The following is a 14941-nucleotide window of genomic DNA, read 5'->3' on the forward strand; positions in this document are numbered from 1 at the left end:
TTCTCCCCAATTAAAAAAATTAAGTTCCTTGAAGCTATGAATACTAGGCACTTGATAGATTTTTTTTTCTTTGGGCTCTTGTTATTGGAGATAAATTAGTTTGTGTTTTGTGTGCTTTGCCTTTTTTTCCCCCAACATGTATTTCCAGTAAGATGTTTGTGTTGTTCCTCCTTTCACTATAAAACCATAAAAAAATCCAGGATGGGAAGGAAAAGTATAGAAGGCAAGAGAGGGGAAGAGAAGAGTTAAAACAACAATTAAAAGCTAAGTACCTTTGAAAAGTAATGTCTCATTTTACACTTCCCTGAAATGTTTAGTTCTGTTACAGGTTAGAACAGCTGTAATCAGAGCACATGTTGAGAATCTTTCCTCCAAAGGGTGGGCTTAACAAGGAGGTCTTGATTGTCAGCTTTTCTGATTTCTTGAGAGGATGTCTGAGTTTTTTCAATACCTCAAAAAAGATAAAATTCTTATCTCTAAACTTCGGTTTCTTGTGCATTATTTAGTTCAGGAAAAGAATGTGCTTAGTTTCTTAGTTAACAACACATGAAATGATTTACAGCATCTTACATAGGCCCATTTTAATATCTTAGATGGATCCTTGCTTGCAGAGTAGACTGACCAAGTATACAACCTGCCTCAGCTAGATGCACTTTTAAATATGACAATGCATGCCAGTGCAAGATTCTAACACATTTCACATATTATCTGCCAGCTTGATTAAGAACCATAAGAATCACATGAAAAACTATACTCCATTTTCCTAATGATATATTCTATCCATAAACACTGCATTTATGTGAACCACTCCAGTGACTGCTGCAGTATTAGGGACCTGTGACCACAGGCTTGCATCATTCAATAATGCCAGGACTTAAGAAACTTCACATTGTGGCTTGGAACAACACCTCTCCTTGCACTGCTGCACAACTAAACACGTACAGACCTGCTGATAGGTAGATAATCCTCCAGGACCAGCTCACAGACCCCCCACGGCCTCAGTATACTGTCTTCCTTCTACTCACATCTCATACAGCCCCAGACACCAGAAATCAGATAACTTTTCACCTTTAAGGAAACTGAGGTATTTTCTGCACTGTTCAACATAGCCTGTCAGATGCTGTAAAAAGAAGCCACCTCAAAAACACATAATAAAAAAGGGCAGGAAAAAATAGAAGGTATTTTGAACTTCTTGAGACACATACTGTGTGATGTCCATGTCACACCCCAGCTGGCAGTGTGCACTCACAGCCCAGGAAGCCAATTGTATCCTGGGCTACGTCAAAACTGTGGCCAGCAGGTCCAGGGAAGGGAATTTGCCCCTCTGCTCTACTCTGGTGAGACCCCACCTGCAGTGCTGCATCCAGCTCTGGATGCCAGCACAGGAAGGACATGGACCTCTTGGAATGAGTCCAGGGGAAGGCCACCAAGTTAGTTAGAGGGATGTAGATCTATCCCGTGGAGACAGGCTAAGACAGCTGGGGTGTTCAGCCTGGGCAACAGGAGGTTCTGAGAAGGAAACCTTGTAGCACCTTCTAGTACCTAAGGAGAGCTACAGGAGAGCGAGAGAGGGAATTTTTAGGAGGGCATGTGGTGATAGGCCAAGGAGTGATGGCTTTAAACTGAGAGTAGGTATTAGATTGGATAATAGAAAGACATTCATTACTGTGAGTGCGGTGAGGCACTGGAACAGGTTGCCCAGGGAAGTTGTGGATGCTCCATCCCTGGAAGTGTTCAAGGCCAGGTTGGATGGTGCTCTGAGCAGCCTGGTCTGGTGGAAGGTGCCCACGGCAGGGAGGTTGGAATGAAATTATCTTTAAGATCCCTTCCAAATCAAACCACTCTGATTCCATGATTCCCCTAGTCATTGTATCTATGGCTTGAGCAGATGCTTTCCCTGAATCCAGATGTACAACCATGCACTACAGGACTTCCAAGGAAGATTACAGGAAGGGACACGGGAAACACATAGACAAGGTATGGAGCTGGAAGAGATCCAGGATGAGATCACAAAGCCAGCTGTCTTACTGAGGATTCTGGGTTCATCTTCTGAGTTCAAGTAAAAGAAGCTAAAGGCCATGAACAGTCCTGGACCAAGGGAGTGACACAAGCCAAGATCCACAGAAATTAGGAGAAAACAGAACACTAAATGTAATAGTGAGGTAATAGAACTGCAGAAATCCCAGTGACAATCAAGTGCAACTCCAGACTGAACGGCATTAAATCACATAAAGCTATAAGACTTCAAACCCTGAAGGTGTAATCATAGTAAAATAATGCCAGTTAGCACATAAACCAGAACATAAACATGCATTGTAGACAAACTACTCCACTACAGGCAGGGACTTGAAGAAAAAGACATTATCTCTTATTTTTTAGGTAAAAGTAGCACCTGGGCCTAGTCTGGCATATCTGTCCCCTGCAGTTTTCTTGCTGAAGGAATCACCTTGGACAGAAGAGTCTCTTTGAAGCAATTACACAATAACCATTTATTCAGCACAACTGTATATGCAAAGCTCTAAAATGAAGCCCTACAAACACCACGCTGAGGTATAAAAGGCATGATTTTGTACTGCTAGGAGAGATGATGAGAAAATGTTGACATTAAAATTCAGTTGTAGGTATTTACTTATTGGATATAAGGATGTCCATTCATGCAAAGGGATTTTTAAACTATTAGCTTTCACAAGAAGATAAAATATTTAAGCAAATCAGTATAATTTAATAATGTAAAATGAGAATATGAGTAAAAAGTAATTTTATAAAACTACTAATATATTTAGTATAAATAAATACTCTATTTTCCCCTAAATCTCAATATGAAGTAAAATATATCCATATGTTTAGAATTTTCAATTCATTAAATGTGAATTATTGAGAGTTTATGGGAAAATTTTTCATGAAAGTGGAAAAAAACAGTATTATAAAAAGTGCTTGCAATAATCCTTAAAAATAGGACAGTTCCTCTTTGTCCAAAACGTAAGTACTTCTTAAGATATCCTTTTTGTACTAGTACTCTTAAGCCTCCTAAAAACTAGTGGCAGTACAAAACAGACAGTTTCAAAATAGAAACACTTCAAGGAGCGATTTTCAACTCTACCTAGAAAAAAAAAAAGCAACAAACACCCAATAGCAGAAGTGGCCAAGAAAAACAAAGTGCATTACAATAAATCCCACAGCTTGTTTAAAAAGCATCTATCTTCATATTGTTTTCTTTCTACAATCAACTCTCCATTATCAGAAGTAAAATAATACCTCAGGTAGTGGAGGGAAACAGCCCTGCAGACAGTTATTACAGAGCATGGACAACATATCAACCAACAGAGCCCATTCTCTTCACTGGGTTCAACCCAACACTGTTTCTGGTAGGTCTTGCTTGCACAGATGCGGCATTTGATTGTCAAAAGAGCTCTGTTTGAATTGAATTGAAGAGCCTTACTAAATCTAGACCATAAGGCAGAGACAGCACATTAGCACCACCAGCTTGGATACAGCAGGACTAGCACTGAGGCACATACATGAAATCCTGACCAACATTCACTGACTCTATACACACTAACACCACTGTATGAGCTTAGGTCAGGAAACACCACGACAGATACACCTAAGCTAACTTCATGTGGCACCATCTCACCCATAACAGGGTTTATTAGCTCAGATTCACAGTGGCATAAAGGCATCTAGAACCTTCAAGCTCCTGGAAGAAATACAGTCATGTTCACACAAAGCTGAACTAGTCATGCTGTTTCAGATTTTTGCTGGCTTCCCAGGGCTCTGCAATTATCACCAGCAATGGGAAACTGTTTCTACAAAATGGTCTGGAAATGTACCATAGGTCTTTCCAGAACACTGAGCTGCCATCCACAAAAAAACTGCTGATATCAAATCACACAGAGGAAGGTGCAGATTCTAAAAAACAGGATTCTCAATATTGTTTACATTTCGTTCACTGCTGTCTCTAACAGTAGCAGCGGTGAAGATCTCAGCGGGGCAAGTTCCATTCAGGTGTCATGGGAGGAAAGGATATCTAACCAGAAAGCCTGTAGTTCATGAAACAACTCTAAAAAAACCAGAGATTTATCCCTTACCCCCCGATCTCTAAAATCTTTCCCGTTGAGTTAAACTTTTTAATGATGTTTTGTTTATTTTAACATTATGCTTATAAACTGTGCCTATTTTAACAGCTCTGGAGCTGTTAAAGTTGCCACTTTTCATGCAACTGGCTCGAAGAACTGACATCATCAATCCATCTCAGGTTCATCTGTTTTCACATGTCTGTTCCTAATGCTTATGAATAAACTCTGAAAATGGGAACCAAAGCCTCTTGTCATTTCTTCCAGCTGGGAGGATCCTGAAAAAGCTGCAAATAATTGGAACTAAGCCAATTATCTCTGTGAGCTGTGAAAAACCTGAAAATCAGTTTAAATGCTAAGTGTTTTCATCACTCACTCATTCAACTAATTATTAAAATTACAATCTCAAATGATTCCAGAGTACTACAAGTCATGCTACATATACCACTTGACACATGCTCCACCAAACCTGAAATATAGAAAAAAAAAAACCAGGGAGAGTAAAAATAAGCTAAGAAATTATACCAGGAGTAAGCTTTACATTTAGGTACCTTTGTTTATGCTCACTTACAGAGTTGCAACATTCAAGAAAACTAAATTTTGATTGTTGGTCCTTGATTTCAGGGTGAAGTTTGCTGTTCATTTCCCTTTCCGGAATCTTGCTATGTTTTTACAATCAGATATTTTAAACAACAATTCTATGTGGCAAATCATGGATTGCATATAAAATATTTTTTTAGTTTAAAATGTCCTTACTTTAATAGCAGGTGTAAGGCAGTAATAGAAGTGCCTTCCAGCCCTATGCAACCCTCATCTGACACGAGCCCAGGGAACTGTAGCCCAAATTTTCCTCCTGCGAATGCTCCTCCAAGTGTTTAAGCACATTTGCTCCTATCATTCTATTTGTAGTGGACTCTCTTTTGAGCTTCTGTATTTTAGCCATGCTCAAGATTTCATTCCTTATTAGTTACAATGAAATTAGAATTACTGATGAATTAGGTAGCCTAGATTATTTCTCCTGTTTGTCTTTGCTACCTAAACATAACTTTTGGCATTATCTTGCTGCTGATTCATTTCACTTCATCTTTCAGGGACTCACAGGCACTTCTAGTCCTAAACACCACTGCAACACAGAATATTGTCATTTTCTTGCTGCCCCTGTTCATTTGATGTGAATAAATACATCATCTTTTTCTTCTCTTCAACAGGGAAAAATTTGTATCTTCTGGAAATAATCTTGTCACAATGATATTTGACTCCTTATTCTTAACTTTTAATTCCTTCTCTTTGCTGATTCCAAACCTTTAACTATATTTAACTCTAAGCCTACAGCAAGCAACAAAATGGGAGAAGTCTTTAAAGCCTATACAGCTTGTCACGTCTCATATGTTTGCTTATCCAGGCAATGAATCAAATCAATCAATCAGCTGTCAGGACCATACCAAGCCATGCTGGCATTCGTAGGAGAATGACACCCCATATGAACACACTCCATGTAAATTTCTTGCAGTTCAAAAGACACCCAGCAGTTGCCACATTGTAACATGGCAACGTGGAGCACCCTGCCAAGGGTTCTCCCTCACTAGTTTCTGCCCTACACACGCAGCCAAGACAGCAGTCCTGCAAACGAGACGAGTAGAGCAGCAGAACAATCCGGAGAGGTTCCTGTCGACAGAGCCCACAGGAACAGTATTCCCAGACAATCACAGACCCCTCCTGCCTGACTCCCTGCATTTGGTGCCTCTGCCTGATGGCACACTGCAGCACTTGGCATTACAGGCTTGGATCCAGTTTCAGGCTGTGTATATGTGTCGATGTCTCAGTTAGGAAGGCTAAAGAGGTTATGATCCACTGTCTGAGCTCATTTCTTGCCACAGTTACAGCCCTATCAAGAATAATGTTCTTGTGGCTGTTCTGAAACTCCAAGTCACTAATGTATATCATTAAAGCATACTGGTTTTCCTTATTTGCTCTGAGTTCTTGCTTGATCAACAATGAGGGGATGGACTAGAATGATAGGACTATTGTTACACTTTACCGCACCATCAGTAATCCTCATGTTCACAAACGGCCAACAAAAATAGACACAAATGTTATATGCCATCGAAAAGTTTGGTGTAATTTTATATCATTATATAATTACTTTTGTCCTTACTGAAACCTTTGAGCTGTTAGATTTTAAACCAGCCATTTGAAGATTATAAAAACAGAAATGGACATCAGGGTAATTTAACTGGGAAAGACGAAAACACTGTTCTAGCAAACGTTTTTTTCTTTTTTGTTTTAGTGTATTCTGACATCTGCAACATTATTAAACTCCCCCTTAAACGGGCTCTTGAGTGAATGGGAGACCCAATGGTTTGCACAATTTCTTAGTTTATTCTGCAATTCTTCTTAAAATCAGTATCGAAAACGAAATAATAAACGAGGTCTTAAAATTTATAGGTATGCATGACATCCATGTTTGCCACGCAGTTTTCATGAATTCCACCTATGACTTCTGCGTATTTACACAAGCATAATAAGAAATCATAACAGAGATTGGAAACGTTCCTAAGTACCTGAGAAAAAAATCTAATGTCTTAGTGAAAACTATCAACATAATCACTATTAAACAACCAAAGTCCTCATTTGTAACTTCACCAGTTCGTTGAGAAAGGCCATTTTGCTCCTCTAAAGAACTGTTCCATCAATATGGAGCAGGTAAGCGACTAAACTTTTAAAAGTGTCAATATTTATAATTTTCAACAGTGAATAAGGCTATCAGCATTTCTATGACAGAAAAAAATCTGACAGCCAAACGTACATACTAAACATGTTTTTAACATTTTTCAATAACAATACCTGCTTTTGCCTATAAAAATTACTTAAATGCTGTCCATCGATTTCTCTGCTGAATTCCCTTTTCCCCTTCTCATGTTTCCTTCCTAATACAGTTTTTTCAACCTGATGACCAACTTCAAGCGAATTTTACAAAATTAGAGCTGTCAAAGCCTGTAAGTCATTACAGAAAATTAGAGACATGAAAGATAGCATGATAGAAAGCACAGGAAATCAATGGTTGTAGAGAGGAAAAGCAAATTAGTGCCCTTACAAAGATCTTATCTATTCAAGTCCATCACAAGTCCAGCAGCAGTCATGCAACACGCACATCGCCTTGAATCACTGCAAACATAGGATTAGTCTGGAATTACTGTGTGACTTCGTGCTACCATTTTTCTGCTTGCTAGTGTATTTATAATTTAGTGTTTGACTAATTCCAAAGTTATACTCAGAACAATGCAAAACAATTACAAAAACAGTAAACCAAGAATTACTTCCAATGTTTGACAACCAAAACATGTTGGTGCAATTATGAATGTAAAGTTGCTTTTCAACTACTTAACATATACATATTCAGCAGTGCATTAAAAAAGTCAGTATCGAAATGAGTATAATTCAAAGGGAAGTTAAAATGTATTATGGATAATGAGAAAAGTTCTAAATTGAGACACAAGCAGTGCTATTTTAGGAAGTGAACAGATGGCTACAGAAGAGCAGACCTAAAATCAAGAACAATGTAGGGAGTCAGAGCAGGGGGCTGAAATGAGGTATAACTGGAGAACCTGCTTTTCCTATTTTATTACACACTTTTTGACAAGCTGAAGATACTACAAATCTAGTGGAGAGAAGACATGAATTACATTTTTAGGTATTTTAATGATTTGCAGAGCAGTGTTGGCTATTTTGTTCCTCCTCTCTGTAAATAAAAACATTCATATGGAACTGTTTTTAAAAAATCTCATTACTTTGCAAAACTTCATATATTTCTATGATGTCAGAAATACCAGGAAAACCAAATATTGGGTCTAAACGTGGCTTATTTGCTTTAAAACTTTTCCATACAAATATATGTATTACAAACCTCTAAAGAATTTGCTAAAGCCAAAACAGTGTATACCTTTTTAAAAGAATAGTAAATTTTTACCCCACTGTCAACTCTGTAATTACAGTCCTCTAAAATTTGTAAAAGCTATGAATACCAATTAAATGTGCAAAACCCCCTGTATGTCAATAATCTCATCTTACATTTCCAAGGGAAAAAGGCAGAACTTCTTTTGTGCCTTAGAGTACAGGAAATCCCAAAGGATTTAATTTAAAACCCCAGTAATAAAAATTTACTTTTTCTGAGGAAAGGCAACAATCATTGTTGTTACTTTGTGTTAGTTATCAGTGTAACCAACACCTAACACAAGTTAAGAATGACTTTCTTCTTCATATTTGTCAAATGGAAGCATGAAGTATTTTAATTAGAATGACAAAAATTCTTACCAAAACCAGTAGGTCTTGGCTTCGGAGACAAGTTGGCTGGCTTATTTCTCTAGCCTTTGAGAGTCCTTCTGGATGGAAGTATGACCCTCTAACACATCAACCACTCATCCCAACTTTGTGTCATCTGCAAACCTGCTGCCAGCATCCAGATTATCAATGAAGATGTTAAACAGGGCTGGAGCTGGTATTGACCCCTGGGGTACCCAGCTAGGTCACTGGCCTCCAACTAGACTTTGGGCCACCGATCACTACTCTTGGCACTCAGCCATTCAGCCAGTAAATTCCATATGCTAAGGACATTAGTTTCTGTGTTTCCATTTTAACTTTGGGTAAGGATTATAGAAATCTTCACATCTCTTCTAAAAGGTCTTACTTTAAAAAAAAAAAAAAAAAAAAGAACAGAAACAAGCAAGACAAAATAGCTGTTGCCAAAAGAGATATAAGAAATTTGTTCAAATAAATTCCTAGGTGACTAAATGGAAAAATGAAAATCTACTTCTAGAACACAAGTCCAAAATCACTAATCCTAATCCACAATTAGTATGTAATAAAGCTAACCTGAAATCTGTAAAAAAACCCCCCAAAGCTCTGTGTGGCACAGAAAGAGGTTGTGAAGCCTACTTAACTTCCTGAAAGATGTCATCTGAAACAATTGACAATCTACAGTGTGTTACATACCCATTGAGATGAGGGGTTTTCCCTTATGATTCTGAAGAAGTTGAACTATTTTAAAAATTCACATGTAATGAAACTCAAGCAGTGCAGATAGGGTTAAACCAGCCCCCTACTGATAATTATAAACCAAATAAAAAAGATTAACAACTTTATATGACCACCAATACAAACATACGCTAGTCATACTTTGAACTGGATGGACAAACCAAGACCTCCTTCAAAAGCCAGTCAGACCACTGAAGTGGTGCTATGCCTGAGCTGAACTGACAGGTCTGCCAAGGTCAGTTCTAGAACTGAATTACCACGTTAACACTGCCATCAGCCTCCCAGGCTGAAGGATGGGCAAAGCAATTCAGGTGAGTCTACAAATAAAATCTAAATATATCCAGCATGAATATTCAGTATTAGAGTGACACTAATCAGATACCTGTTTTGTAGTTCTAAAGTAACAAAGTGCTATATTTTTCCCATCCAGCTATTTTCTTATGCAACAAGGCATTTCTCTTTGTGTTGTAGAAACAAACAATGTTTATTTCAGCCAATGTTTATTCCAGATTTCAGCAGCACATTCGTGCTTGGAAAGAACCACCTCTGCTTATTATTTGATGCATTTTCAGAGGTTTAAGGGTTTCACGACTACCAGCCTGTTTTCTTTGTTCTGATTTTAAGTACAGAACTGTAAAGAAAAAAACAAACAGATTTACTTCCCCAGCACAGTTTCAAAATTACCATGGTCTTGACACTTCTTGATGCTTATGGGGAGCTGAAAAGCCAGTACTATACAGGACAAGTAATTAAAAAGCTCTTATGGCAGGCATTGGCAGGCATTTCTGTGGGAGACAGTGTGCACGGTGTCCCAGCTGATGCCCCTAAGCAGCAGGCAGCAGACAGTGGCTGCCAGAGGAAGCTTTCACTGGAGACACACCATTCTGAGACCAAACCCAACAAAATACTGCCATTAAGCAGAGCTAAAAGAAAATGCTAAGTTGAGGAGACAGCTTCTGGCTTTTCCCGTTTATTTTTGGAGGGCTCCTCAGCCTCTAGGGCCAAAGGCAAGGTGATTGCAGCATGCTGTGAAGCGAGACACCCTGGGAAGCATGAAATCATTAAAACACTCATTTAGAAAGGAGAAAAGATGAGTGAGTACAAATTCTAAGCTGAAAAAAATTCCTCTTTGTATAGCATCTTGATTACTGTAACACCTAGTCACTTTCCAAAAGTCGATTCAGTAGCATGCTTTAGATTTTTCCTATTTTAATCCACATTTTCTTTTTTTCCCACCCAGACTTTATGTAGTTTAAAGGATTTCTTAAGATTCCTTTGTTCCTTGTATTAACCCTACATTACAAAAAAACCCAAAAAAAACCTTTCAACATAAACAGAGAATCCAGGTTTTAATTTCTGCAGCTCTCATCTGGGATTCTGCTTCATAGTCTTGGATAAGCACCTGAGACAAGCCTGTGTGGGCAAATAGATTTTATCCTTGCTGTACACACTCCACTGTGGCAAAGGAACAGTTATCAACCATACATATCATCTCTAAACTTCAGGTGAGAAGCTAGGTATGCTGAGCTCATTCTGCCTGCATCTTCAAGCAGTTGAAGAGCCATTTTTCTGAAGACTTGTACAGACTGAAAAGTATGACTGACTCTCACAGCCTTCACTGCATTATTAAAATGCTTTAACACAAATTTTCTCAAGGGCTTATGTCTCTTTTCCAGGCATTATTAATGCGATATTATTATTTAACTGAAAGGCAATGAATTCCACAAAAGGCACACTGGTTGCCACAACTCAGCAGTTTGCCTAACAGTGTGCTATGCTAAACAACATTAGCATGAGATAAAAAATAGAAATCACTAATAAGAAATTTGAATACTTCCAACCTTGAATGCTTAATGAGTTCTGTATGTAGAATTCAACCAATAGCATCTGTGTTCCAGATGCAGGCTCCCAAAGTTTTTGATGCTGACAGCTTTCATACCGTCATCATCTATTCACTGTTTTAGCCTTCTGCTGGTTTTCTCTAATCTGTTCTCTACCACAATGAATTAGCTGGTTTCTAAAAATGTGAGGTAAAGGAAGAAGAAAAAAACTGGAAACACTGAAACTGCTACAGCACCAAAACTGTTGCATAACAGAAAAAAAAAAGCCAGAGTAGTGCCTTGGATTTGATACTTATGCTTCAGAAATGCTTTAATAAATGATTTTGCAGGGATTGAAATATTGCTTCTGTACTGTTTGAAGAGCAGGAGTAGTCACCGTAAGACTTTAAATTCACCAGAGCTTTCAGGAGTGCAAGTTCCCAAAAACAGCTTAGAAAATATAAGATGGGATACAGTTACTGCTTGTGTTGATCAACATACATGTAATGAAAGTAACAAAACCCTCTTTAAGCCACATGTTTACAGACAGGTCTATGGATGAGACAGTGCAATAAAATAGAGTGAGTCACATCGCAGTCAGTGACCTGGTACTCTTTGTTTTGGACCCAGTTGCCAAAGTTACGGAGTTTTGTTTAGAATCTATATAATGTTAGAAATAATGCATATGTATACCTGGCAGATAGGCTTGAAGCCTTCTGTACTGTTCATAGCTGTATCTCAGTAGCAGCAAGGGAAAACTACTGATGAAGGGCCAAGAGAGGCTTTATCATCCTCTTACCAACAAATGCCTAATCCACTGCAAAATTAAAATCTCCAACTGCATTAGAATTGGCTAGCTGCACCAAGATTTTCACTTAGAAAGCTATCACCAGGTCTCTCTTCTGTACTTACTCCCCCTCAGAAGAGATCACCCTCCTGCTCATGTCAAGGGAAGCAGTGTGTTGGGAGCTCCGTGGAAGACACTGTGCTTGAGGGTTTAGGGATCCTGAACTGGCAATGCACGCTCTATTGGGCCTTGTACTTAGAAGTCCGTATGTTGGGATGAGCAGCACTGCAGGGAACCTGCTGGCTTGCCCCAGGTGGCACTGGTGGATGACATGACAGAGATGCCATGCCAGGTTCTTAGGAAAAATGACTGCTTGTTACACAAAAAGGCACTGTGATACAGAAGAGGAATCTATCCTATCCACAGACAGCATCTGCACAGCATGCTGCAGGAAAATCCACCTGGGGTCCATCTGAGGCTACATGATCAAGATGTTTTAAATCTCTCAAGGGACACAAGATTTAATTGCTGTGTTTCTCTCTTTAGTCTTCCTCAATAATGTGGCTATTGTATCATGCTGTTCATTGGCCAGTCTTTCTTAGTGAAATCCAAACAGAACTCTACAACATCTCCCTCCCATAGTGCAGAATTAATACAAAAAGTGAACAAAAACAGCTGAGCTATATAGTCCCCATGTCATCTGGTTCATTTTCATTACTTTTTTTTCCACTCTGCATCCACTTTACAATTTCTGAGCTATCAAATTTATATACAGCTATGAATGCAACTTTAGATATGCTATATAAATACAATCCTTACTTAAGCTATACAGTTTAATATATGTGTATTTAACATATACAGTTATATATGTTTACACAGTTAAATAGATCATTGGCTCGATCTTCCTGTATTATGAAAAAAAAATTAACGATGAATATAACAAAGCTAGAAACAGCACTTAGTATAATCACTCTAAAATAATAAGGTATTGAGTTAAATGTTCTTTAAAACCGTGAAAAAAAATTTCAACAAAATTATGTTTTGCTAAAAGAGAGTATTACAATGATATAAAACTGCCAAGTGAAACCAGGACTAAAGTCATCACCCAATAATTCAAAAAGCATACATTCTGCCACAACACCTAGATTATGAACAACAAAAGGGTAAATCCAAGAAAGCACTGTAATTTTGCAGTAGCTTTTCGTTAGAATGTAGAAATGAGCAGAGACACAGACTCCTTGTTTATCACAGCATGAAAAGGATCCTGGTTTATCCTCTTTGCAGCTGAGCCATCCTGACTCCAACCATTCACTGACTGTGGCTGCAGCAAGCCCCTACTGCAGGCTTCCCTTGCAGCCTCTGCTATTTCCTGCTGAACGATGACTGCAAGGATTAGTTTGCAGACTCTGAACGCAGGCTTTTACCTGGCTAGACTATGACTGCAAGTTTCAACAGGCTGTAATTACAGACCCAGACTGACCTCACAGCAGTGATTCCCTCCCCAGGATCCTCCTTCTTCGTGACCCTCCAGTGCTCGCTTGCTCAAGATTCCTCCTCCTTCATCATCCTCCCCTCATCAGCTAAGCCACTCCCTTTTATCACAATTATCTTTATTGGCTACAGCTGTGACTCATCAGGGCAAGGCAGAATTGGGTAATTAACACAGCTGTTACTTATCAGGGGCACTGTCACCTGTATTCCCTTCTACACTGTAATACTTCAGCCAAAATTCCAATAGACACTGCAATCTTCTTCTAAAGTCACATGCTGCAAACAACTCCTTTCAATATCAAATGTAAACAAAATTTTGAGAGTAATCTGAGACATATGTTAAACCCTGAAATCAAAATGTTTATTCAACCCTATGAAACTAATTGAAGACAATTGGTGATTACAAACAAATTCCATTTCTTAATAATGCTAATCAGAAGATCCAAAGCACCTGCCACTATGGCAAAAAAATCTAAAATAGTCATGGAAGGGAGACGTTAGCACCTTTGTTTAATTATTACAAAAAAAAACCGGAACACACCACAGAAGACAAATTTCAGAAGAACCACAATTATAAAAGTAAAGAACACATCTCAGATTAAGATAGGTTTCAGGATATCCATGCTCTTCAAAAATTAAGACGTTAATGCTAACATGGTGCATTCAAACCTGACAGAAGTGGTATCTGCAGCCTTTTCATGATTACAGCCTGTGTCATGAAAAACACTGAAACACAATTTCCCATAAAATAATGAATAGTTACATATCTTATAAACTGGTAATGGGGTAAAAAAAAAATAAAAAGAAGGCAGCAAGCAAGTTTCTAAAAAAACCCACCAATAAGAAGAAATAGAGGTAGGGAAGAGGCAGGAAAAAGTAGTACAAAAAGTGGGTAAATCAAACACCAGAGGCTGTTTTTGCAGAGAAAACGCTCCCTTCTAAAGCTCCTCATCCTAAAATAACAGCAGAGCTGCTTTTCTCACTTGTATATGAATGACAACATTTATAATCTTAATTTACATGAATTATTTTACGAAAGCCAATGGTAACAGCTCTCTTCTCTCTGTAAGACGACTCACAAAACCTGGTATTATATGTTATGATTACTCAGAAAGGGACTAAGCATTCACACAGGCACACATTCACCAGTGCTCCAGAAAATTAACATGTTGCACCTCGGTAGTATACTTTTATTCTAATTTTACAGTCTTTATTTCTTAGAACTTGGCAGGAAAAAAGGGGTAGATGTTTCCAGTCTCATTTGGTTACAATCAGTGGACACACCCACAGTTACACCAGTGCACAACTTCTGGGTCTGCTCCCACCCATGCAGCGGATATTGTCCTGAACTAAAAACCCTGAATGACAGAACAACTTTAGAGCATTCAGGCAGAGCCTGAAATAATAGTAACACAACATTTTTCTTCAAGCATGACTAAAATAACATGATTGGTTCAGAAGAAGTTAACTTGATTTAAGGTGGAGTGTAAATGAGAAACAGAATAATGGATAAATTATAAGGAAAAATGAATTCTGACTGCATTGATAGTCATCTGGTAAAACTTGAATGTAGTAGAAAGTAAATTATCGGTACGCAGCAATGCCAGCCAAAAACTACTACTAATAAATACTGCAGGTAAAGTCAATCCTGCCCTTTTGCTCTGAAAAAAGAAGAAGCCTCTTTCAAGTATTCCATTCCTTCCTTGTCCCCCACCAACCTATTACTGTCAATTGCTGCT

At 38.4% G+C, this 14941-nt stretch overlaps 1 protein-coding gene across 16 annotated transcripts in view; it reads right to left on the reverse strand.

The window, feature by feature from the left end:
* Nucleotides 1-14941, reverse strand: part of GPHN (gephyrin) — a 274965-nt gene that overhangs the window by 195184 nt on the left and 64840 nt on the right. For 2 of the 16 annotated variants that reach the window (XM_066188288.1, XM_066188289.1), the window contains exon 1: nucleotides 13192-13452. The exons of the other annotated variants lie outside the window; for them this stretch is intronic. The gene's annotated coding sequence lies outside the window, so the exon portion shown is untranslated. Of the gene's footprint in view, nucleotides 1-13191; nucleotides 13453-14941 lie in introns of those variants that run through there. 16 annotated transcript variants of the gene reach the window in all.

This window comes from Chamaea fasciata, unplaced genomic scaffold (assembly GCF_029207755.1).
Source record: "Chamaea fasciata isolate MVZ Bird 193981 ecotype frontalis unplaced genomic scaffold, bChaFas1.0.hap1 SCAF_7, whole genome shotgun sequence".
Taxonomy (NCBI): Eukaryota; Metazoa; Chordata; class Aves; order Passeriformes; family Sylviidae; genus Chamaea; species Chamaea fasciata.